At 36.5% G+C, this 26,823-nt stretch overlaps 1 protein-coding gene and 1 non-coding gene across 22 annotated transcripts in view; both read right to left on the reverse strand.

The window, feature by feature from the left end:
• Window positions 1–12,937: 12,937 nt before the first annotated feature.
• Window positions 12,938–26,823, reverse strand: part of LOC144292990 (uncharacterized) — a 329,341-nt gene continuing 315,455 nt past the window's right edge. For 19 of the 21 annotated variants that reach the window (XR_013360568.1, XR_013360534.1, XR_013360550.1 and 16 more), the window contains 2 exons: window positions 25,350–25,635; window positions 12,938–17,143 (listed from right to left, as the gene is read on the reverse strand). The gene's annotated coding sequence lies outside the window, so the exon portion shown is untranslated. Of the gene's footprint in view, window positions 17,144–24,134; window positions 25,636–26,823 lie in introns of those variants that run through there. The other 2 variants (XM_077864072.1, XM_077864053.1) reach the window with 2 other exon arrangements.
• Window positions 16,176–16,284, reverse strand: LOC144303804 (U6 spliceosomal RNA). The gene has a single exon (XR_013370780.1). It is a non-coding gene; the product is annotated as a U6 spliceosomal RNA (small nuclear RNA).

Genomic DNA, 26,823 nt, shown 5'->3' on the forward strand with positions numbered 1-26,823 from the left:
ACGCATATAAGGGACACCTGGATGGCTCAGCAGTTTAGTGCCTGCCTTCGGCCCAGGGCGTGATGCTGGAGACCCAGGATCGAGTTCTGTGTCAGGCTCCTTGCATGGAGCCTGCTTCTCTCTCTCTGCCTCTCTCTGGCTGTGTCTCTGCCTCTCTCTCTGTATCTCTCATGAATGAATGAATGAATGAATGAATGAATAAATAAATAAATAAATATCTTTAAAAAAAGATATGCATATGAATGTTTACAATAACTTAATTCACCAATGCTAAGAGCCAAAAACAACTCAAAATGTTCATCAACTGGTGAACAGATAAATTATGTTATATCCACATGACAATAAGAAAGAAAAGGTATATATAGATGCACCAACATGGATAAATCTCAAAAGCATTATGCTAAGAGAAAAAAATCAGACTCAAGAGACTATCTACTGAATGATTCAATTAATATGTTATTACAAAACAGGAAAACAAATTATAGAAATGGAGATCAGTAGCTTTTGGTAGTTGGTCAGGGGAAGGGCTTACTAAAAAGTCTAATGAGAAATTATCCCATATCTTGATTTCGGTGGTAGTTACATGACTACATGAATTAGTCAAAACTCATTGAGCTGTACATCTAAAAAGTGGGAATTTTACTATGTGTAAATTATAGCTCAAGAAAGAGCAAAATCAACTTGTTATTTAAGACAAAAAAAAATGAAATATGAATGGGCATTATCTTGAATTTTCATTTGAGTATCGTTTGACATTTCCAGCTCTGGAGGCTTTTGACCATTCGTTAGACTTTTATTGAACATAACATATATCCTAAAGATCATATTTAAAGATAGACTTGAAAGTCCATCAGCCATTTGTAGCCAGTTTTGAGAGAATTTATTCCTACTAACTATGGCATTCATTGTATGTAATAAACTCCCCTACGTAGCTAGGGAGGTCCTAGTTATGTACTGTCTTTTAAAAAGATTGAGGATATAGTCACTTAAATTATTTTGTCTTTTATGGTTTAGATGAGGAATCCCAACTGACTCTGTAGTTTATATAGATTAGAATGGCAAAAAACAGGCCACTTGGGAATATTAACACAGTGGCAGCCAAATAGTTGTATATCTTGAGCACTGTATTTTATGAAGTAGTCCTGAGTACCACAGAGGGAAATATGGAGAGGTTTCTTTTACTACTTTCTTTTTTTTTAAAATAAATTTATTTTTTATTGGTGTTCAATTTGTCAACATACAGAATAACACCCAGTGCTCATCCCGTCAAGTGCCCACCTCAGTATCCACCACCCAGTCACCCCCACCCCCAGCCCACCTCCCCTTCCACCACCCCTGGTTCATTTCCCAGAGTTAGGAGTCTCTCATGTTCTGTCTCCCTTTCTGATATTTCCCACTTATTTTTTCTCCTTTCCCGTTTATTCCCTTTCACTATTTTTTATATTCCCCAAATGAATGAGACCATATAATGTTCGTCCTTCTTCGACTGACTTACTTCACTCAGCATAATACCCTCCAGTTCCATCCATGTCGAAGCAAATGGTGGGTATTTGTCGTTTCTAATGGCTGAGTAATATTCCATGGTCTTTTACTACTTTCTTTCTGCAAAAGTTCTTTTGCTTTCTTAGAACATTGACAGAGACAAATCTCAAAACACAAAGCCAAGACTAATTCACCAGAGCAGCCAATGTTTCCCTTTGAAAACAGGTTTCTTATCTTTCTTGTTTTGATAGTCTTGGTGTTGGGATGTAATACTCCGGAGGTGTTCCTTCAATAGACTAGGCTTCTTTTGTGAATAGCTAATCTAAGTTAATAAATTGCTCATCAAGGGGACAGAAAAAAAAAATCAGTGGGTCTTGAGAAACACAACAAAAGAGTAGCCCTTAGACCAATTTTCTACAGTGACGTTTGAAGCATGTCAGGAGACATCTGGCACTAAGTTTACAACCAATTACTCATCAAGTGAGAGGCAAGGAGAAAATTAACCTTAAAAATCCATGTAGCATTGACATTATAAAGCACAATCATATTTAGGCAAGTTTTCCATTAAACTATGTACTGTGAATGTACATGTGAACTGCTGGTTATATTGCTTTGTATCAGTGTCTTTCACCCAGTGTTCCTGGCAGTAGTACTTTTATGAAATGTGCATGTGCCAACAAAGCAGTAACTAGTGTGTGGTGGAGCAGGGAGGAGGCTCCCAGCCAACAGGAGCATGGGGGCTGGGCAGGCATAAAGTACAACTTTACCAAAGAGCAGAACATTTTGATGTTTCCCAACATTGTGATTTGTTCGCCCAGCATTTCAATACGTTATTGGAAGCCAACCGCTTTAAAGTGATTTTATTAGAATATTTCAGTCTTTTTACACTGCCTTCCTTTTGAGTGTCTTGTTAATTTGATCACAGATACTGAATTAGTTAGCAAATTAATAGGCCTTTCTATAAAAATAAGAATTCTCTATTATTCTGCCTTTAATTTTTGACACTTAACACATGCATATACTTATTTTAGGGTATTTGCATTTTTCACAAATCTTCTTGCTGACTGAAATTGTTTAAAGGAGCTAATACCTAGACCCTTTGTTCAAGTATTTGGCATTAAAACTGTTATTTGTTTAAATTTCAATTTTATAGGTCTTGAAAGTTCATTTATAGATTAAAGTTCCTTATCATTCAAGCCATAGCCAGGGATTTGCAGAACAGTTGTCCTGAGACACTGGAAAATGATGTTAATGTCCCTAAATAACATAATTAATAATAATAGCTAATCTTTACCATATGTCAGGCTCTGTCACTTTACTTGTATTAGTTTATTTGAACTTCACAAAAAAATCCACAGAATTAGGTAGAAGTACTTTAACAATGAGAAATGAAGTCAAATATCCTTCCTGTATTCACAGCCCTGTCTCTGCCATCTAGGTGAGCAATCATACTTATCCTGTGTAAGACTATGAGAAACAAAGACTGCCAAATAGCAATTTGAAACAAAGATGAATTTATATGATTTCCTGGCAAGGAAGGTCTGCATTACTCAGGTACAAGCAGTTCTCTTACCAAGCAGCAAACAAAAAGACTAGATTTAGAGCCAAAAGAGGAGAAAGGCAATATTCTGAGTCCAGGATTCTGCATTATGGATTGTTTCCATCCCTTCTTTGCAAACGGTCATTTGCTGGTTTTACATCACTGATGCAGAGAAGGCAGGTTTCCAAACAAGTCTAAGATGAGTTGTGAAAGATGCCAGTGGGCCTAGGGTCATCCAACAAACATGCTGGATGCACGTGCATAAACTGTGGCTAGATTTCTACTTCACAGCCAGTAGATACCTTGTGAAAACACAACATCTGTATATTGTGGTAGGACTAGAGTGAAATGGATGGGAATCAGATGCTTCTACGTTTCTCTATTCTCTGAGGACATGGACACACTCACTACAGAAAGGACCATACAAGATCAGCTCCAGTAATTTCTAATTAGCTTACAACCTTTATATTTGGAAACTATTCTGCAAACAGTGCTCCCAAGACTTATATGGGAGGTACAATAAACTTAGGAAAAATGTTTCCTTGTGCCTACTAAGATTTAAAAAACTTGGAAACCTGGCATAGCCATAACACAACTCAAAAAAAAAAAAAGGGGAAAAATAACAAAACAAAACAAAAACAATATAGCTATCTATTTCAGATTACCTGCTCCTAGCTCACTTTTGGCTCTTCTGCCATTAGTAAAAGACACCTTTCTAATTCCCACTGTTTCAGGTTATCTTTCTGCTCAGTCAACAGGAGGATATAGAGTTTAAGAATACTCCAGCAGCTGGTGTAGCTCCTCTAAAATGTCATCCCAAGAACCATGTTTCACATCAAACATGAAGTTGGATGAGATAAATGCAGGCATTACTCCAGTCCTCTCCCTCATTGCCAGTAGACTGCCACAACAGCAGCAAATCCCTGAGACATAAGCACAAGTACATCTGGTTGGATATGGAGAAAAACCTTATTCAGAATAGAAATAAGAAATTGTCTATTAGCTTTCTTTCCTAACCCCAAAATTTTCCCCTCAGATTGTTCTTTTGTATAAAGCAGTTGTTCCCCAAATCTCACTTTCAAAAACTAGTATTCCTGGAAAGAATAAGCATCTAGCCATATTAACTCCCTGCCCTAAACTTTCTAATACTGACCCTTTGTCAAATGCCACATTTCATAAAAGACCTACTGAAAAAGAAAGCTGCCTAAATATGTACAAATGACAACAATAACAACAAAACTAACTTTCAACCTGTGCATTAAAAATACTTTTTAAGATTGTGCATAACGGTTCACGCTGAAATAGTCTCTAGTTCCTATGACATGTGTTATTTTAGAACTGACACTGGAAGCCATAAAGATAATTCAAAATAACACAATGCCCAATTACCAAACACTGTCCAATGTAGAGGAACAATAGAAAACTATCAGGCCTAGGAGAGTGGTCAGCAAGCTACTATGGAATCTGAGGTTGGGTCAAATCCTAGGGTTCCTGTCTCTGAAAACCAGTCAGTCCATAATGCAAAATGAGGAATAAAGAGCCAAGACACATTTTCATCCACATCCACATTATTGCAATAGTTTGGATATAACCAGCACAGCTGATCAGACACCATCAGGAAAGATTTGATTCAACCAGCAGCCAAAGGTTCAGAATTTTACCTCATTATCTCTGTCCAATTTTTCTCACAGGATTCTTGATTCACCTGTTACTATATATTTTCAGCTGCTTGATTAGTATAGATTCACTATTCCAGTTTTTTTGCAGGAAACAAAAATAGCAAAGCTCTAGCCTATGTACCTTGAGAATTTCTCCTCTAGATAACGGAATGCTTCAACAAAAAATAAATTACAGAGAATTATATATAAAGTTACATGACAACTGCCATAAACTACTATCTTAAAAACAAATGCACACTAGCTGAAGATTTACATTAAAAAGTAATCAACCTAAGTAAGAAACCTAAGTAAGAAAAGATTTCCTGGAGGGAGACAGCTTATGACACATTTTAAAAGGGACTTTACAGACATGGATTTTAAGAGAGAAGAGTAGAAGGTACTAGCAAAGGTAAAGATACTATACTGGTTCAATGGAAAAAATTTGGTATGGAGAAATAAAAGAAGATCTAACCAAAGCAGAAAATGTAGCAAGCCCTGTAGAAGAAAATGATGTCATGTAGACTGTGCAATTCAGTTAGAGTTTAGTATGTTGGATAGTTTTTTACTTAAAACAACATGGCTTCTCTTCAATAGGAAATACTATTCTGAAATTTTGTGTAAAGATTTTTTTAAATTAAATTTTATATAAAGCTTTAGACATTTTATAGCATTTATCTTCTAATTAAAAAGTAACAACTGTTCTTGGTAGGAAATGTGAAAAATATAGTGAAGTACAATGAGGAGTTTCAAAATCTTCCAAAATACCACTACTTAGACATAACCATTGTTAACATTTACAGCCCTTCAATCATTATACTCTGTGTGTGTGTTTTATATTATATGCTTTATTATATGCAAAACTGGATATCTTACTGCAAATATAGTTTTTTTTTCACTTTTAATATTTTAAAATTAACATCTGCCTTATGTGACATTATTTCTAGGACTTTTTCTATTGTTCTGATTTCATTAATCTTTTTCCAGTTTGCATTATTTTTGTTTTTGTTTTTATTTTTTTTTCAGTTTGCATTATTTTTGACAAGTAGAAGCAATTGCAAATAAAAGATCCAGTTACACTGTCTGAAAGAAATAACAATAATAAATAATCTTTAGTGGAATGAATCTCTTAGCTGTATGATACCTTATTTTGGTTTCCTAGACTAAAATATTCAGAAATGACTATCTTAATAAAGATTTGATACACCCTGGTCCTGTGGAATACACCCTTACTATTTGTTCCAAATTTCTTCAGGGCTTTTAACGTATGTTCCTATTTCACTTTGGAAACCAGAAATCTTGTCTTAAAATTAATGATGAAATACTTTCCTAGGCCATTGTCAATATCATTATCAAGTCATATTTATGAAAGAATTGGGTAACACCAAGGGCATAACATCCTCAGTGGACCCACTGGTTCAAAATGTTGTAATGTACTACCCTTTCATCATTCCCAAAGTCCAACATGCCCCCCTTCCAAAATCAGCTTATCCTACTTGGGCATAAAAGCAGTAGTTCATTTTTACTACATCTCCATGCAGGGCATTATATTCAAAAGAAAGATATAAAAGCACTATTATAAAAAAATAAAAAAAAAATAAAAGCACTATTATTATTATGTTAAATGTGGCTATTCAAAATGACAATTCTTTTTCTTCTTACAAACAAAATATCTATCTATCATCTATCCATCTATCTATCTCCATTATGTATTTAAATCTATTATTGGAAATTTCTTTCTATAGTTTGCTTGCTTCAGTATTCATCATAGGAACAGACATTAGGAAGTATCTTTTCACTTAGTAGTGAATGTTCCACGACTAGAGAATAACATTGGAGAATGTTTCCCTATTAACTGATGAAGCTTTCTTCTGGGGATGCACAGGTGTTCAGCAGCTCTGACCAGGTATCATAAGTAGATAAATATTTTATGCCTTGCTCTCCCTCTATTTCTGAAAACTTAATGAAAAGTTATGGAAATGAACCATTTCAACAATTATGAAAATAAGCCCAGGCAAGAAGGTATCTATGCTGGCTACTACTTAGAACTGTTCACCTTCCTCTATCATATAGAGTATGGTTACCCTTCCAAAGCCTGGTGGATAGAAGTGTTCAATGTTAAACTGGCAATCTTGACTGATGACTTTATTTTTTTTAAATGAGAAAGTGTATAAAACATATTACTTAGGTTTGGCCACTTGCAAAAATATTACAAGACAGAATATTTTCAGAACTCAACAAAAATGCTTGCACATTATTCTATTAGACATTGCAAAAGGAAATTTTCAGAGACTGGCAATTTCCTTTTGTACATAGCAACATGTGTTCCTTCTCTGCAGATAGGGAAAAACAAATCAGATTTTTCTCAACTTCCTGGGCATTGAAAACTGATTCAGCTGGACCTATGCCAGCTGAACAAAAGGAGTCACTTAAATGCAAGAGAGTCACAGAATTTCATGAGAAAACAATAATAATCCCCGAGGTGAGCTCTATTGAGGAAGCATACTGCTAAATTTTAAAAATGAGAACAAAGAGATCAGTTTTCTGCTCCATTCTCTCTTCTTTGTGTTTCTTTAAACTACTGAATGAGTGTACAAAGAAGCGAGATATACAAATGAAAGAAACAAAAAACAGAAAGATTCAACTGAAGTCAATGCATGGCTATAGAGCAAGAATTCCCCCAATTTTTTTTTAAAGTTGTAACTACTTGAACATTTATTGACCAATACATTTATAAAGCCTGAGTCACCATAAGGTGATTCAGTAAAATAAGTACTTTAACGGAATAAAACTTACAATAAAAATAACAATTATGTACATGATAATGAGGTCTAAGCTTAAGAACTACACATATTCTTTTTTTTTTTTTAAGATTTTATTTATTTATTCATGAGAGACACACAGAGAGAGAGGCTGAGACACAGGCAGAGGGAGAAGCAGGCTCCACGCAGGGAGCCCAACGTGGGACTCAACCCCGGGTCTACAGGATCAGGCCCTGGGCTGAAGGCAGCGCCAAACCGCTGAGCCACCTGGGCTGCCAACCTACACATATTCTAAATACTATTTCATACAGTCAAATTAAATGTTTCTGGCTTTGTCCTAATAGGAGAAGAAAAAAACTGGATAGAACTCCCGAAGAGTAAGGATCCGTAACAACACATGGGAACGTAGAGAGAATGTGGTCTGTCCACTTTTGGGAAATGGGACTCTAGGATATGAATGATGCAGCACTAAGAACCACAGATTCTCTCTCACCCCACAATCATCCTCCTTCAGGGCTGCCTTGCTGCCTACATCCTGGGGAGCACTATTAGTATTATATTTCATATAAATGGTGACCACTGGAACTGTACTATGCAAAAGAGGTGTTTCTTATCCAAAGAGAAATGTCAGGAGAGGTTGGCTACTGTATGTTCCCCATCTCCCATGTACACCTCAATCTTCCATTCAAGCATATATTCAACAACCATTTGGGGGAAATTGTTATCAGTTGAGATTCTTTTAATTAAGGTGTCAGAAAATCCAATTCAACCTAGCTTAATTTTTTTTTTTTAAAGGAATTTATTGTTTCATGTTCAGGGGTATACTGACTTTACACCAATAGATGGTATCATGAGAATCCTGTGTGTCTCTCTCCACTCCTTGGCTCCACTTCCTCTGTGTTGACTGTTCTTTGACAGTACTTTGTAAATTGTTTAGAGCTGTACAAACTACTAAAAGACAAACTTGTCTGTTATTAATCATTGCTCCTGCTTTTATCAATTCCAAAGGAAACAGAATTATCTTGTGAGAACAACCAGCCTATTAGTCAATAAATGGATATATAACTTGAGGAATAAAAGTGACCACACCCTTAAAATGAAACAGATAATTTGGTCTGAATCAGAATTGCTGGGGCAGGGCTTGAGTGCCTACATTTTTAATAGCTCTCTACTTAATATGTTGCGTAAGACCACTGGTCTGCACATTCAACAGATAGCACCAAGAACTAGTTTCCTACCTTTGTGAAATGTTTAAAGGAATTCAATAGTTATTCTAATATTAAAATGTATCTAAATTATACTATTGCCAAACTTTTTATCTGTGGCAGTCTTAAGAAAGAATGTTTCAGGTTTTCTAAAATGGCCAGGACCCACAGAAGTATCTCAGCTTTTCTCAAACTTTATTCCCTGTGTTTACTCTCACCTTCAGATAGCTTTTATTCACATATAATTTTAGGGAAAATTTCAGGTGAAATTTGAAACCCCAGTATGAATTGCCATAAGTGTGTTGGCATATCTTTGAGATATTAACATACATTCTTTTTTTTTCTCCCCAGCATTTCCTCCATCCCTTTCCCTTATTCAAACAAACATGCCTGATAAAAAAACAAACAAACAACCACTCTCTTTCACCATACACAAAGATAAACTCAAAATGGATGAAAGATCTAAATGTGAGACAAGATTCCATCAAAATCCTAGAGAAGAACGCAGGCAACACCCTTTTTGAACTCGGCCACAGTAACTTCTTACAAGATACATCCACGAAGGCAAAAGAAACAAAAGCAAAAATGAACTATTGGGACTTCATCAAGATAAGAAGCTTTTGCACAGCAAAGGATACAGTCAACAAAACTAAAAGACAACCTACAGAATGGGAGAAGATATTTGCAAATGACGTATCAGATAAAGGGCTAGTTTCCAAGATCTATAAAGAACTGATTAAACTCAACACCAAAGAAACAAACAATCCAATCGTGAAATGGGCAAAAGACATGAAGAGAAATCTCACAGAGGAAGACATAGACATGGCCAACATGCACATGAGAAAATGCTCCGCATCACTTGCCATCAGGGAAATACAAATCAAAACCACAATGAGATACCACCTCACACCAGTGAGAATGGGGAAAATTAACAAGGCAGGAAACCACAAATGTTGGAGAGGATGAGGAGAAAAGGGAACCCTCTTACACTGTTGGTGGGAATGGGAACTGGTGCAGCCACTCTGGAAAACTGTGGAGGTTCCTCAAAGAGTTAAAAATAGACCTGCCCTACGACCCAGCAATTGCACTGTTGGGGATTTACCCCAAAGATACAGATGCAGTGAAACGCCAGGACACCTGAACCCCGATGTTTATAGCAGCAATGGCCACAATAGCCAAACTGTGGAAGGAGCCTCGGTGTCCATCGAAAGATGAATGGATAAAGAAGCTGTGGTTTATGTATACAATGGAATATTCCTCAGCCATTAGAAACGACAAATATCCACCATTTGCTTCAACGTGGATGGAACTGGAGGGTATTATGCTGAGTGAAATGAGTCAATCGGAGAAGGAAAAACATTATATGGTCTCATTCATTTGGGGAATATAAATAATAGTGAAAGGGAATAGAAGGGAAGGGAGAAGAAATGGGTAGGAAATGTCAGAAAGGGAGACAGAACATGAAGACTCCTAACTCTGGGAAACGAAATAGGGGTGGTAGAAGGGGAGGAGGGCGGGGGTGGGGGTGAATGGGTGACGGGCACTGAGGGAGGCACTTGACGGGATGAGCACTGGGTGTTATTCTGTATGTTGGCAAATTGAACACCAATAAAAAATAAATTTATTATTAAAAAAAAAAAAAACATGCCTGAGAGGAGTAAAACAAGGCAAAAACCAGAAAAGCCTAACAGTCATTCTGGCTATGGTTTTCAACTGCCAAAGAACTTAAATGGACAATATCTGGGGTAGAGACAAAATACTCAGAAGAAATGAAGAAAGAAAGGTACCATATCTGTCACCTCCACCTACTACCTCTGCCAGACACACATATAGACTAGAAATAAGTTCTCTAATTGGTGATTATAGAGATTTTGGAAAGCCCTACATGGAAGACATAATGGGGCCAGGACCCTTAGGGAGAAGACATAATTGTGGTGAATTTAAGCAGATGAGAATAAAGAAAACCCAGAGTCTCTCATGCTTCCTTACTCCCAAAGCTTGACACAGAAACAGCAAAAATTTTCCTGTACCCCACCCACTCAACTCCACCAAGATTGGCACAGAAATAAAAGGAGATAGAGAAGCTAAGAGAGCCAGGTGGACACAAATAGGAGAATTTTAGACTGTCCTGACTCAGCTGACTAAACCTCTTGGTCATTTGACATGCATTCAATCTTTCTTCTGGGGAAAAAAATGAACTTTGTGAAGATGGAATGTCATTTGCAGAGTGCAAGACCACAAAACTCGAACCATTCTGTTCCCAAAAAGTAATGTGTATATATTACAAAGGGGGTAGGGGGAAGCAAGGGATTATTGACAAAGCCTTTACATCTATTCATAAGAATTCTTATATGCCTGTATTTTAGTTATCTATTGCTGCAATAACAAATTATTCCAAACTTAATGGCTTAAACTTATAATAATTATTTATCTCACATGGTTTCTGTAGGTCAAGAATTTCAGAGTGGCTTAGCTCTGTCAATTTGGTTCAGGTTCTCTCCTGAGTTAAAATGTCAGCTAAGACTAGACTCATGTAACATCTTGACTAAGTCTGGAAGATCTGACTTCCCAGGTAGGTCATTTACAGGACAAACAAGTTCACTGTGGCTATTGGCAATTGGTCTCAGTTCCTCTCCTCCACAAAACTGCTTGAGGATTCTCAAAATATGGTGGCTGGCTTTCCTGGGGAGACAGATAGTGAAGAGAAGGCAGACGCCACAATCTCTTTTATGACTAACATTCAGAAATTGCACATTGTTATTTCCTCCAAGATCCTATTGGTTATATGGATCAAATCTACTGATTATGGGAGAAGATCATACAAGAACAAGAATGCCAGAAGGAATGCCTCATTAGGCACCACCTTGAAGGCTGGCTACCACCGTCTAAAGGAAGCAGTGTTTTTTGAACTTAACTCTGAATGAACTTTTTGTTCATTTCCCAAAGACAAGGCATCATAGGGATATGGAAAGATTCATCTTTGTTGCTTATACCAAAAAAATGAAACATGAAACCTCATCAGTAAAGCACTGGGAAGCCATTGTGGATATATCTGATTTTTATTTAATTTTATTTTCAATGGAAAATAAGGGGTATTGCTATAAACAAAAAAAAAACCCTTCTGATTAATGTCTGTTTCCTAAAATCCTAACCTTCCACTCATCACTTAATGAAAATAACCAACTAACTTAGGACCTGGCAAGGAGAATAGAGTTTTTCCTGATCTGTGTCCAAAGAATTACTAGCAGCAACTTCTGTGTACCAATGACTAATGGAGCATTTGTCCACTCTCACCTCTGTGCCCTGGTATTGTGTAAGCCCCCAAACCTGTGTATAATCCTGGAAAGGTAAGTAAAATGCAAATAGCACAATAAAGGCTTAAGCTAAATTAAGACACAGAAAGACAGTATAGGTTGTATTTCTTTCACACATGTCCAAATTACCCACTACCCAAGGATTCTGATAAAAATTGAACCAATGCTTGAAGTAGAAGACAAAAATATCACTAATTTTATCTACATGAAATAAAACAATTTGGAAATTTAATCCATGTGGTCACTTCACTTAGTCAACTCAATTTATTTTATTTTTTTAGAGATTTCATTTTATCTTTTTAATTGTAAATTGTATTTTATTTTAGAGAGAGAGCACAAATAGGGGAAGGGGCAGACCCGAAGGAGAAGGACAAGCAGACTCCTTCAGGAGCAGGGAGCCTGATCCCAGGACCCTGAGATCATAACCTGAGCCAAAGTCAGAGACTTACCTGCCTGAGCCACCCAGGTGCCCCTAGTCAACTCAATTAAAAAAAAATCTTCAAAGGTTTTAAACAGAATTATATTGTAGAGTCTTACTTCTATTAAGAATAACAACAATAATAAAATAAATCACTTGTATGTTAAGCACTATATACTAGGCACATTTTTTCATCTCATTTGTCTCCAAAAGAAAAACTGAGATTTGTGCATTACTATTTACAATTTTCACATGTGAAATCTCAGAGTCAGAAAGGTTAAATAACTTACCCAAGAATATTTAGTAAAGCCAGGGTTGAAATTCCTGACTCCAAAACCTGTGTTCACTACCCTTAAGCACATGTTTGCCAATAAAGTGGTCTCCTTTTCGAACAGAAGGCAAATTTAAAATATTTTGAGAAAAATATTTACTACAGAAATATCAAATGTATAACATAGAAGGAGAAAAAAATTCACCATCATTATCAATTCTAATAAGTACCTACTATGTCCAAAATACTCTAAGATTTTAAAAATAATAATTAAAAACATACCTCCAAAACTGAGCAGTGTGTCATGGCAGCAGCAGTGAGATGGAACATGACAGCTAAAATGAAAAATTTCTTACCACACAGTGGGCTCTGCAGTCTAAAGTATTGACTGCAAAACTTCTCGGACCAGACATAAGGGAAAAGGCAGACTAATTAACCAGCTCTAAGAGAAAACCTTACATGTCTTCATTTTATAAAATATTCTTCATCTATCCTATTTCCTCATTCTCATCTAGTTACAACTACCAGAAGGAAAATTTAACTTTGAGGCTTGAACATTTGTGATTGTTAGCCAAGGGTCTCTTTATCCATGTTTTTAAGAGAGAAACCAAGTCAAAAGAAGTCAACCCTTCTTGTGAGTTGCCCAAGCCATACAAATGGAGTCAGCCAAAGAAAGGTACAATATTTTACTTGTCCTTGTAACATAGTCTTATACCCAAAGTTTCCTCATCCTTTGGAAAATGAGATAGTTCATATAAATATATATACATATATTAAGATTAACATAATCTGAAAATCTTAACAAGCAGAAGTTTATTATTTTAATACATAGACTTTGGAGTTAATATTAATCTACTAATATTTATATAATTACTATTTTATCACTTCATACTATGTAGCTATATCACTGCTCAGAAATTTTTTACCCAACTATAGTTAACATACAGTGCTATATTAGCTTCAGGTGTACAACGTAATGATTCAACACTTGTATCTATTGCTCACTGCTCATCACAAGTGTATTCTTAATCCCCTCATTTCATACATAACCCGCTCGCTCGCCTTCCCTCTGACAACTACCAATTTGTTCTGTATAGTTAAGAGTATGGGCTTTGTTTGTTTGTTTGTATCTTTTTTCTTTGTTCATTTGTTCTGTTTCTTAAATTTGACACACAGGTGAAATCACATGGTATTTGTCTTTCTCTGATGGACTTTCTTCACTCAGCATTATACCCTCTAGGTCCATCCATGTTTCTGCGAATGGAAAGATTTCACTCTTTTTTTTATGGCTGAGTAATATTTCATTGTGTATATATACCACATCTTCCTTATCCATCCATCTACCAGTGGATATGTGGGCAAGCTTCCATAGCTTGCTTTTCTAAATAATGCTGGAATAACCAGGGGGTATATATATCTTTTCTAACTAGTGTTTTCATTTTCTTTGGGTAAATACCCAGAAGTGAAATTACTGGATCATATGGTAATTGTTTTTAATTTTTTGAGGAATCTTCATAACATTTTCCACAGTGGCTACACCAGCTTGCATTTCCATCAACAACACAAACAGATTCCTTTTTCTCCACATTCTCACTAACACTTGTTATTTCTTGTTGGTTTTGATTTTAGCCATTTTGGCAGGTGTATGGTGACATCTCATTGTGCTTTTGATCTGCATTTCCCTGATGATGAGTGATGTTGATCTTTTCATGTTTCTATTGGTCATCTGTATACCTTGTTTAGAAAATGTCTTTTGGGATCCCTGGGTGGCGCAGCGGTTTGGCGCCTGCCTTTGGCCCAGGGCGCGATCCTGGAGACCCAGGATTGAATCCCACGTCGGGCTCTCGGTGCATGGACCCTGCTTCTCTCTCTGCCTGTGTCTCTGCCTCTCTCTCTCTCCCTCTGTTACTATCATAAATAAATAAATTAAAAAAAAAAAGAAAATGTCTTTTTAGTTCCTCTGCTCATTTTTTAAAAAAGATTTATTTATTTATTTATTTATTTATTTATTTATTTATTTGAGAGAAAGAGAGAGAGCAAGGGGAGGAGCAGAGGGAGAAAAAATTCTCACACAGACTGCCCCCTGAGCACAGTGCCTGATGTGGAGCTCAATTCTAAGGCACTGGGCCAAAATCAAGACCCAGTCAATTAACCAACTGAGCCAGCTGGGTAACCCTCTACTCATTTTTAATTGGATTATTTTGGGGGTTTTTATGTTGTGTTGTATAAATCTTTATATATTTTGGGTATTAAACCTTTATTGGAAACATCATTTGCAAATACATTCTCCCATTTACTAAGTTGTTTTTTTTTGTTTTGTTTTGTTGATGCTTTCCTTCACTGTGCAAAAGCTTTTTATTTTGGTGTAGTCTCAATAGTTTATTTTTGCTGTTGAGTCTCTTGCTTGAGGAGACATATCTAGAAAAGTATTGCTACAACTTATATTAAAGAGATTACTGCCTATGTTTTTGTCTAGGAATTTTATTTTTATTTTTTAAGATTTTATTTATTTATTCATGAGAGACACAGAGAGAAGCAGAGACATAGGCAGAGGAAGAAGCAGGCTCCCTGCAAGAAGCTCAGTGCAGAACTCGATCCCAGGACCCCAAGATCGCATCCTGAGCCAAAGGCAGATGCTCAGTCACTGAGCCACCCAGGCATACCTCATCCAGCAATTCTATGGTTCAGGTCTCACATTTAGGTCCTTATACCATTTAGAGTTTATTTCTATGCATAGTATCAGAAAGTGGTACAGTTTTCCCAGCACCATTGTTGAAGAGACTGCCTTTCCCCCATTGTATCTTCTTGCTTCCTTTGTGATTGATTAATTGTTCATAAAACCATGGATTTATTTCTGGGCTCTATATTCTATTCTATTGACCTATGTGTCTATTTTTGTGCCAGCACCAAACTGTTTTGATTGCTACAGCTTTGTAGTACATCTTAAAACCTGGGACTGTGATACCTCTAGCTTTGATTTTCTTTTTCAAGATTGCTTTGGTTCTTTGGGCTTTAAAATATGTGGTTCCATACATATTTTAGGATCATTTGTTCTAGTTCTGTGAAAAATACTGATAGGGATTACATTAAAATTTATAGATTGCTTTGGCTAGAATGGACTTTTTAACAATATTTGTTCTTCCAACCCATGAGCATGGAACATCTTTCATTTGTTTATGTCATCTTTAATTTCTTTCATCAGTGTTCTATAGTTTTTGGAGCATAGGTCCTTTCACCTCCTTAGTTAAGTTTATTCCTAGGTTATTTTGTTCTTTTTAGTGCAAGTGTAAATGGGATTGTTTTATTACTTTCTCTTTCTGCTACTTCATTATTATTATATAGAAATGCAACTGGTTTTTGTATATTAATTTTTGTGCCCTATGATTTTACTGAATTATCGGTACTAGTAGCTTTTTGGTGGATTCTTTATGGTTTTCAATATACACTATCATATCATCTTCAAATAGTGGAAATTTTACCTCTTCCTTACCAATTTGGATGTCTTTTATTGATTGGCTGATTTTTTTTTTTAATATGGAACACTTCACAAATTTGTATGTCTTCCATGCACAGTGGCCATGCCAATCTTCCATGCATTGTTCCAATTCTTTAAATTATGTGCTGCAGAAGCAAGCACTATTTCTTTTTGTTGTCTGATTGCTGTGGCTAGGACTTTCAGTACTATGTTGAATAAAGAGTACAAGTGGACATCTTTGTCTTATTCCTGATCTTAGAGGAAAAGTTCTTAGTTTTTCTGCATGAAGTATGATATTAGCTGTCGGTTTTTCATTTTGGCCTTTGTGATGTTGAGGTATGTTCCCTCTAAATCTACTTTGTTGACAGTTTTTATCATGAATGGATGTTGTACTTTATCAAATAATTTTTCTGCATCCATTGAAATGATCATATGGTTTTTATCCTTTCTCTTATTGATGTGATGTATCATGTTGATTGACTTGCAAATATTGAAGCACTCTTGTATCTTTGGAATAAATCCCACTTGATTGAGGAGAATGATTTTTTTTAATGTATTGTTGGATTCAGTTTGCTAGAATTTTGTGGAGGGTTTTTGCATCTACATTCATCAGAGATATTGATCTTTAGTTTACTTTTTTTACAGTGTCACCATAAATTCTTGAAATGGCTTTTTACAAATCAGAAAGAAGAGGGGTGGCTGCAGGAAATATTTTTTAATTTGTTAGAATTCCATCTCAGATTACTTCTTTTCAGACTGCTGTACCTCACTTGTAGCAGGCTGGCATTGATGAGAAAACAAAAATAATTATGCAATTACTATGAAGCTCTGTGTTCAAAGGTAATTTTTACTTCACAAATGGCAGTAGATTGGATGGGAATCAGTCCCCTTGTCTATTTAATTTCCTCCAAAGCATCTGAAGACATATAAGAAAGTTTATAGCATTAATTCAACGTGTATCCAAGATTTTCTTGATCTTAACAGTCAGATTCACTCTGCAGTTTAATAGCCAAAATCCTTCCTACAAAATAAGAAAAGGAATAAAATTCCATCGGAAACTCAGAACAGCTTTTGGAAAAGTGAATATTTCTAAAGTTTAGCATATTTATGTCTTATTTCACTATCTCCAGTGTTTTGAAAAATACCAAAAGCAGAATTTGTATTCAAAATTTCACCATAAAAAAGTTTCCTGTTTCTAAGGCTACCGAAAATACTGAAGTTCCTTTTGCAGGATGGCTTTCATCAGCATTAAAGAGACAGCAGATATGACTGCACTTTAAATACTCATCTTGCAAATTCCTTAGTTATTTATTTGCATTTTTTAATCTCTTGGAAGTGCCACTACCTATACAAATGTGATTTGATTTTATCAAATGTCCTTAGACTTTCAATAGAATATAGAATAGAAGTGGATAAAGTTTCAATTTCCTTATTTAAAGTGCTTTCTCTAATTCTTATATTCAACAGAGGACTAATGCAAATAGAACCGAGGGTTACATGGAACTGTTAACACCCCAGGAAAGAATCCCAGGGTGTAGTTATTGGTTTTTCCCAACCAGTTTCTTTATGGGCTCATTTCACATCTGATCTCACACCTTGGAAAAAATACAGGTCTGAAGGGTCACTTGAATGAGAGATTTTCCTCTTTATAACACCGAATAGAAATTGAGGGCTTTGATATTGTCATGGAAATGACTCTTTGTAAATAGAGCTCAAAGGCCTATTTCAAACCAGAATGAGCTGGAACAATGTTTTCTTTTTCTTTTCAGATTATGAGATTGGAGTATGGGTAGAGAGAACCTCTGGTCAAGATAGTGGGAGGAAATGGAGGAAAAAAGAGCATGCCTGAGAGAATTCCTCTCACTTATGCCAGCAAGTTGTATAGAATAGCTTTATTCAAAAAAAGAAGTTTGTCTTCTTCAGGTGCACAAAGACACAGCCTATTGAGACTGGAGAGGAAAGGTAGGCAAACTAAGAAAGAAAAAAATGCAACATGTCATTTGTCTCTGATCCTCAGTTTTAATTTAAAAAGGCAAGTTTCATACTGGAAATTACAACACACACAAACGTTTAAAAAAGTCTACTTTTCAAAGCAAGTAATTGATTTTTTTAAGTAGGATTTTAGAAAGAAATAGATAATGTTTTAGTGAATATTTAAATACCTAATTAAATGAGTGTTTGTTTTGGTGTTCATATCATGTAGAACTTTATTTTCTTTTAACAAACGGCAAAAAATAAAACCTTTAATTCCATTAAAAAACAAAAGAATAAATTGAAGACAGGGAAGTGATAATGAACTGTTGCTTTAAAAAGTCCTCACCCTCACACTGAGACTATTAAATTGGATTTCAGTTTTAGGATCTCAATGCTATCTTAATTTTTTTTTTTTTTAGCCTTCTTAGCAATTTTTAAAAATAAAAATGCAGGGGTCTTCTCTAGTTCATACAAATCAAAAATATTTGGAGAAATAAAAATAGAGAAAAATCCCTGGATTTAAACTTTGAGGACAATTTAAAGCTAATAATATTGAATAGTGGTACAAAGCCTCATATTTTCAAAGTCACAATTATAGTCCATATTCTGCACCTCACTTTAAGGGCACATCCTTTTATAAAATCCTCTATCGATTCTTAATATTTGTTCTTTGAGTCCAGGAAGCAAGTAAAGGAAGACTTCTGCATCGGAGTTGTTCACAGCATCTAGCCATCAACCCCTCCTTGACCTTTGAGAAAAAGGTAATGTCTTGTCACTGTTAAATAAGCTTGGGAAATATTTCTGTTGGTCACCTACCTTGTGGAAACTAGAGAGTGTCTAAAAAGCATTTAAAGTATCTTATAACAAGAGATTATGAACAGTTACTACTGAGTTTTAATGTAGGAGAGTTCCATTTTAAAGTAGTTCAGCTTAATGGAATGAATATCAAAAATAATTAGAATCTATTACCTTATGCCTAAAGGCAATTTATATTATATGGAAGCAATCCTTCCAGGTGGAGTTGCTAGCACTCAGACTCTTGGGTGAGAGTGCTCTATTACCGTGTTAAAATAAAAACTGCATCTGGCTTCTAGCTTCACTTTTAATTCAGTTGTGCCCACACTGGTGAAAGAATAGTGATTTGCTATTCTTTCTATTCAAAGACATGCCTTCCATTTAGAGACAGTCATAAATGTTTGAGAAGTACGCTTTTAACATTAATCAAGAAATTACATTAAATGAACTGAGTGTAATCTCTATTGAAGATTAATATTCAATACGTAGCACCTATAAAGATAATATGATTCTATCTTCAACAGACATAAAAACAAAATAAAGCACTGAGGAGTTCACAAAAAGAAAGAAAAGGAAAAAGAAGAGTGCTCCTATTTCCCAAAATGGGGATTAGGCAAAATAAGAAAAAGAACTTTCCATAGACATAAAGATTAGAATTAAGATTTAGAAAACACTCAAATCCTAGATATTTCTGATGCTGACTTAAATTTCCCTCTATTTTAAAGAGGATGAGTCATTTCCAAGAAGCCTCAGGCCAATATAAGGACTTAAGAGAAGGTGGGAAAATGGGGCCTTTTAAAAAAGGCTGATCTTGTAATGAGCAATAACAGAAATTCCTCTTGTTTGAAAATGTCAAATGCACTCTCCAGTGCCAAAGACCTTGAGCTTAATCCTATTATTCAGTCGAGTTTGAAATAGGGTAAAATCTTAATTTTGCGTAGTTCTTCATAGTTTACAAAGCTTTTTCAGTAATTCTATCCCCTTTACCTATGTATTTTCTTCATAGCAATTGTTGATACCTGATATGTTGGACATTTATTTGCTTATTTCCTTATTATCTTTTGCCTACTGCTAAAATGTAAGCTCCATAAAAGCAAGGATGTTATCCTGCACTGTTCATTTCTATATCTCCAGCACCCAGAACAGTGCTTGATGCATAGTAGACAATAGATATTTGTTAAATGAACAAATGAGATAAATAAAAATGGATAAACACTACTGCATTTGAGCTTTGAAAACCCCAGAGAAAAGGACAGGTATATCTCACTCTCTTTATGAGTGAGGAAACCAGGACTCAAAACAGTACATTATTTAATAATAGTATAAACAGTCATATTTAGAAAGATCCAGGTCCATTATAGTACTACTCTTTGCTGACTTGTGCAAAGAGACTAGATTATGGGTAGTCCAAGATTACTGCCATCAGAATCAGCCCATTTCCACTTTTCATGAAGATTGATGCAAGAGATAAAAAAAATGAGTAAGTTCACATCCTTCTCTACAACCACAGCTGTCAACCTTTGTCAGCTTTCTTTTCTCTTGGATCACTTCCTAAATTAAATTCCCCTGCTGATATGTTTGTTGTCTCAGCACCCACTTTGTGTTTATGATTTCCCTCCTGGTATCTTCCCTTCCTACGGATATCATTTATTGAGCCCCTCTTACACATTGTTAGGCATTTTTCATTCGTCCCCTGGAATGAAACTGCAAGGAAACTGTAGATCAGGCTTCAAAGACAGACTCTCTCCCCACCAGACTGCCTCAATGGAGGACCTGGCTCCTTAGAGGCAGTTCTTGGTAGGCCCAGAACAGAGCCCACCATCACCCTTAACACGGGAACTCAGCAAAAGCTTAACCCTCTACTGGTTAGCTGTGGGGGTGCTGTGGCATATGAGTAAAACATGGGCAACTAGACACCTGACTATTAGCACTCCAGTGTTCCTGAGAGGTTAGAGGTATCTGAACTCACCTAACCCAGGATTTGATTTACAACTGCAATGAGAAAGAAGGTAATAATCCAGTCAATAGTTATTTTGCAGGACTCAGTCCCCGACGGTGATGGGTGGATCAACTTTATCTTTCTTCCTCACCAGCTACACCCAAACATTTTTGTAAGGATATCATGCTATCCTTTATTACCAACCCCTGCTCTTTCTTTCCTTTTCTTCTTAGTGAAACACTAAGCTCATTCCTTGTAGACTAGAAGTAATAGCTATAGCAGGTAACTATGTGATTCTCATGTCCCTCCTAACAGCTGGTGCAGATTCCGCCTCTAAACTGGCACCTCACATTTTCATTGGAGTCAAATATGGTGCCTTCTAAATAATGGCTGAAGAAAAGGGATGGAAAGACACAGATGTTTCAGTAACCAGATTTCTGTCATTGAAAATGCCTGCCCATAAACATAAATTCTTTCTGAACCTGACTTTCAGTTACTAACATTTTGTGAAGTCATTTGAGAAAGAAACCAAGTTAAATAAATAGGCTTACTGATGAATTTATGACACTGGATAAGCAAAAGATAGTTGCTTGGTATAATGCCAAACTCTAGGCTGCAAGGGGCCTCTGCACATATATTAAGGCAAATGGGAGCTTTAGAAGAGTGTCCTAGGGCAGGTCTGAGCTCAGGATATTTCTTTCAATTGTTAAACAGTGTGTGCTGCCCTGAGCTTTAGTCTAGACAAAATGGAAATTATGATAAGACTATTCATGAGCAAAGATGAGCCACAGGGTCCAAACAACAGAATACGCCCTGCCAGTCAAAGGGTCAGAGACATGGGGAGGACAGGGAATTGGGATCCTTCTTGAGAGTGAGTCCAAAAACCCCATGACTAGGAAGATACTTGGAGTTCTTACATCTGCAGATGATGGAGACATTAGAGAATACCTAAGTCGTATATGTGACCAGATACAAGACAAAGTCATTCTGTCTTTCTTACTCCATTTTGGACAAGTTTTGTTTAGGGAAGACCAATTAGTCCACATAGACCTCAAACAATATTAATCTTAGCTGCATATGGAGACCAGTGTGATGAACCTACATTTATTTAATTAATTAATTAATTAATTAATTTATTTATTTATTTTAGAGAGAAAGCAAGTACAGTCAGGGAAGGGCAAAGGGACAGGGAGAGAGAGTCCTAAGCACAGAGCCTGATACAGGGCGCAATCTCATGACCTTGAGATTATGACCTGAGCCAAAACCAAGTCAGACACAACTGACTATACCACCCAGGTGCCCCCAAACCTATAATTAAATAAACAAAAAACAAACCAGGCCCTATTGCCTAGATATTCTGATTTAATTGGTCCACAATGGAATCTTGGAATCCATTTTTTTCTTAAGATCCTTCAGATGATTCTAAGGTATAGCAGCCAAAGTTGAAAGCACTAACCTGATAAAAATAGCAGTTTTCTAAATAGTAGATTTAGTAAATATCCCTAAGGTTATAATAACTTCACAATGATTTTAAAAAAGACAACATGTGGTTAGGTTGTAGCAATGATGAATATTTACCCAAAAGAGTCATGGAAAATAAAAACCCTTCCTGGTGTTACCAATGGTAATACTTTCTGGTATTACCAATCACCAAAGGGTGATTGAGAGATGGCCATTCACACTTTTAAGAATGGGTATCTGAAGACTTTACAGGACATAGTTGTCTATATGATTTACATCTAGACCCATAAGTGAGAAACAAATATCTTGTTTAAACCATTTTTATTTTATTTTTTAAATTGTAGCAGTAATGAACTGCTAATAAATCTTAATTAATCATTCATTAGCATGTCTATCATATGAAGAGACACTGTCTTCAAGTGAAGACAACACAGAGGGAAACTAGAGCAAAAAGAAAAAGGCAGAATTCTGTTGATACAATTTGAATCACTAGATCTAGCCATGCCTGAAGCCATATTTCTTTTCCATTTTTGTTATAAAAGTGAATCTAGGGCAGTCTGGGTGGCTCAGCGGTTTAGCACCGCCTTCAGCCCAGGGCGTGATCCTGGAGACCCAGGATGGAGTCCCGCGTCAGGCTCCGGGCATGGAGCCTGCTTCTCCCTCTGCCTGTGTCTCTGCCTCTCTCTCTCTCTGTCTCTCATGAATAAATAAATAAAATCTTAAATATATATATATATATCTTTTAAAAGTAAATAGATTCACTTTTTTAAAAAAAGATTTTATTTATTTATTTATTCATGAGAGACACAGAGAGAAAGAGAGAGGCAGAGACACAGGCAGAGGGAGAAGCAGCCTCCCCAGGGTGGAGCCCGATGTGGGACTCAATCTCAAAATTCTGGGATGACATCCTGAGCCAAAGGCAGACGCTCAACCACTGAGCCACCCAGAAATCCCATTAAGTTGAGTTTCTATCATTTGGAGGGGGAAAAAAAAGGCCCAGATCAATTTAGCAATCTTTAGCAAGCATGTTCTCAATAATGTATGTGACATTATTTTGACCAATTATGGGCTATGGAATTGGGAATAGGAACCAACTTATTTAGATCCCTGATTCCCAAGCAACAGAGAGATCTAAATTGATATCTAGATTACATTAGCACCCACATTATGCCTTTATCATAGCATCTTATTTTTATTATTTTAAAATACCACATGGGATTTCAGTGGCTTCCAAGAGTTAAGACATTGCCGAGGAAAATGGTAATTTAGGAAGATTTACCAGCTTTCAATTACAGAAGAGACTGAAAAGATTTTGAAGTATGGGACTGGAGATAGGAGACCAGTTTTGAGTAGGAACTGAGATGATGAGGGCCTCATGGCACAGGGAACAAATAGGAAGGGACAAAGTTAAGAAAACCAATTCAATCTTTAGGTTTAACATATTCATGTTCTACTGGTATATTAGTAAAGTGCTTCGTAGTTCATAACATATTTTCACATGTTCTCTTATTCGACACTTAGCAATAATTCTTTGGAGTAAGCAAAGCAACTAGTTTCAGCATTTTATAGAAATGGAAACTGAGGCTTGGTATGATTATGGGTCTCATCCAAACTCACATGGGTGTCAGAGCAGGGGTCAGACTCCAGATTTTTTTTTTTAATTTTTTTTTTATTTATTTATGATAGTCACACAGAGAGAGAGAGAGGCAGAGACACAGGCAGAGGGAGAAGCAGGCTCCATGTCCGGGAGCCCGACGTGGGATTCAATCCCAGGTCTCCAGGATCACGCCCTGGGCCAAAGGCAGGCGCCAAACCGCTGAGCCACCCAGGGATCCCTCCAGATTTTCTAATTAGCAATCTATCGATATACCAGATCTCTCTGTACTCAGAGAGCCACCTATAAACAAAGTTTTCTTTTCAGCAACTTCATTTGTTTGTTAATTCTACTTCATTGTTCATTGTTTTCTTCTCATTTATGACCTCTCCTGAGTGGTGATATGGGCTGAATTCCCGAGGTGAATCATCTTTATGATGTAGTAACCAAGGGGTGTGTGTGTGTGTGTGTGTGTGTGTGTGTGTGTGTGTGTGTGTGTTTATCAAGGGAGGGAAGAGAGGAATTACCAAACAATCACCCAAAAAACCCAACCTTGAGTCCCATAGAATGGATTCATGTTAATTTTTCAAATCTTTTCTTCTGCTCAGTGCCTCCTCCAAAATGAGATCACCTCTCATTCATTCTCATGCCAGTAGTCCTGATAATTTTAATAATTTGCCATTTCAAGGAGCCATGGGAAAAGAAAGGAAGTTGCTTTTAGACACTGTCTTATTCAAGCAAACGGAAATGGTTTCTGAACCACAGAAAACAAATAAACATGCCTCTCCCTGGAACTTCACTAGTGTTTGCCTGTTGTCTGGCACCAAGAAATGTGCTTTAAAATAATGGTGCAGTGTGTGCCCAGAGATTCTGAATGCTAGTGGGGCTATCTAAATCCTAGAAGAAGCGGATGTTGACTATGTCTAGGACCACTGAGCTTGGACCACCTCCCAAATACTGGGTGTGAAACCACATGCTAAATGTCTTTCCATACAGCAAAATGAAATGCCAAATCCTTAATGGTCAGCTCAGCTTTCACAATTTCCAAAGAAGCATATTTTATTATTGCTCAGAGAATAATGTTTGCATATTATGTATATAACCATGGTACATGACATCCATCATGATATCGATGCTTTGCATTCTGGGGACACTGTAAAGCATTCTAAAGATTTGCATATTTTCTATTATCATGTCCAATGATGTACCTTTCATCCTTTGCTTATGAATTAAAAAATGTGTAGTTTGGAATTCTGTGGGATCCTGCTGAATTCCTTAGGACCATGGTCAAACACAGCTAAATGGTTATCCTTTTCCATAATATTATTCTTGGGCATGGAGAGGAGTATCTTTTTAATAAAGGAAAATTGGCAAAGAGACTTCTTGCAGTGTAGTCCTGGTTTGGCACAAAATGTGAGGTACCGGGGATGCAAACATCTCCTCTTCAGATCTTCAGATCCTTACCTGGCAAAGACACAAGAGGACATATTCCCTGGCGTTGCTCAGCAATCTGCAGCACCATGGTAGGTCTTAGGTCTTTGGACTGACCTTCTCTCAGATGGTAGAAATCCAAAGTAAAGCAATGTGACCTGGCAAATGGAGGATCCTGGAGCAGAGCGTGTGATTTCTTCCATTCCTATGGAGATCCTCCTTTGGCTGAAAGTCCATCCAGGGACAAAGTGTTTCCAGATCTTTGGCAGAAAAAGAAGTGCCCTCTTTTCAACTTTCTTTATTTCAAAGAAGTAGAATGCTAAAAAGAAAATATGAATATCACCTACACTTTCACTCTAGCAATAACAGTCATTTAGATCTTAATGCATATATAATACCCATGTTAACAGTAGCTACTTATGAGATCATTGTAAGAATATATCACTGATTTTTTTCTAGTCTATAGAATATGAGACAGTAGATGAAATATCCAGGTACACATATGTGTACATATGTGCTAACATGTATGTGTGGCATGGAATGTGATGACGTGTGTACATATGCATATGTGTATAATAGGTATATACATATGTAGTATGTCGAGCATGTAGGACTCATTGGATGTAATAATAACAAATAACAAAAACAAATGTTTTGGGGCAGCCTGGTGGCTCAGCGATTTAGCGCCACCTTCAGCCCAGGCTGTGATCCTAGGGACCTGGGATCGAGTCCCACATTGGGCTCCCTGCATGGACCCTGCTTCTCCCTCTGCCTGTGTCTGTGCCTCTCTCTCTCTCTGTGTGTCTCTCATGAATAAATAAATAAAATCTTAAAAAAAAAACAAATGTTTTTGTTTTCTGTCTTCTGCTGTCCTTTTCAGTTGGAGAACATCTTCCTCTGCCTTGGGATAAAAACAAGCAATCTTCAATGTGATATGAAAAAAAATCCTACAGTCACTTCAAGTTGTAAAATGCAATCTTGATCCAGAAACTAGAATTTTCAGTTTAATATATAAATTAGTGTGGTAGAAGCTAAGTTGTTCCTCTCCAGCCTGCCCTCATTCATTTACTGGGCCTGCACATTCTCCTCTCAGCTGCTGTGAAGGCTGTCTATGAGTGATTTCCAAACAATTCTCTCAGGAGAATTGCCCTCACCTGACAGGTGCCAACTTTCCTGAGAAGTCATGACACCACCACCCCACTACCACTACATATATATCAACTGATTTCAAAGGTGCAAGAGGCCAGTCTCTGACTCCAGGAAGCACAGTTCTATTGTGTCACTTACATGGCATGTATCCTGAAATCATATCTTTGCTCCATTTTCCCACTTTTCTTATCCTTAACCCTATTGATTTTTTTTGAAGAATACTCCTCAAAAACACATTTGCCCTGAATTCTATAGTCACTCTCTGTTTCTAGAGAACCTGATCTAAGACAAAACAAAACAAAGAAAATTTCCATTTTCATTTACACCCTTTATTCAAGGTAGAGGTGTCTGGAAGAGG

The sequence above is a fragment of the Canis aureus genome, chromosome 2 (assembly GCF_053574225.1).
Source record: "Canis aureus isolate CA01 chromosome 2, VMU_Caureus_v.1.0, whole genome shotgun sequence".
NCBI lineage: Eukaryota > Metazoa > Chordata > Mammalia > Carnivora > Canidae > Canis > Canis aureus.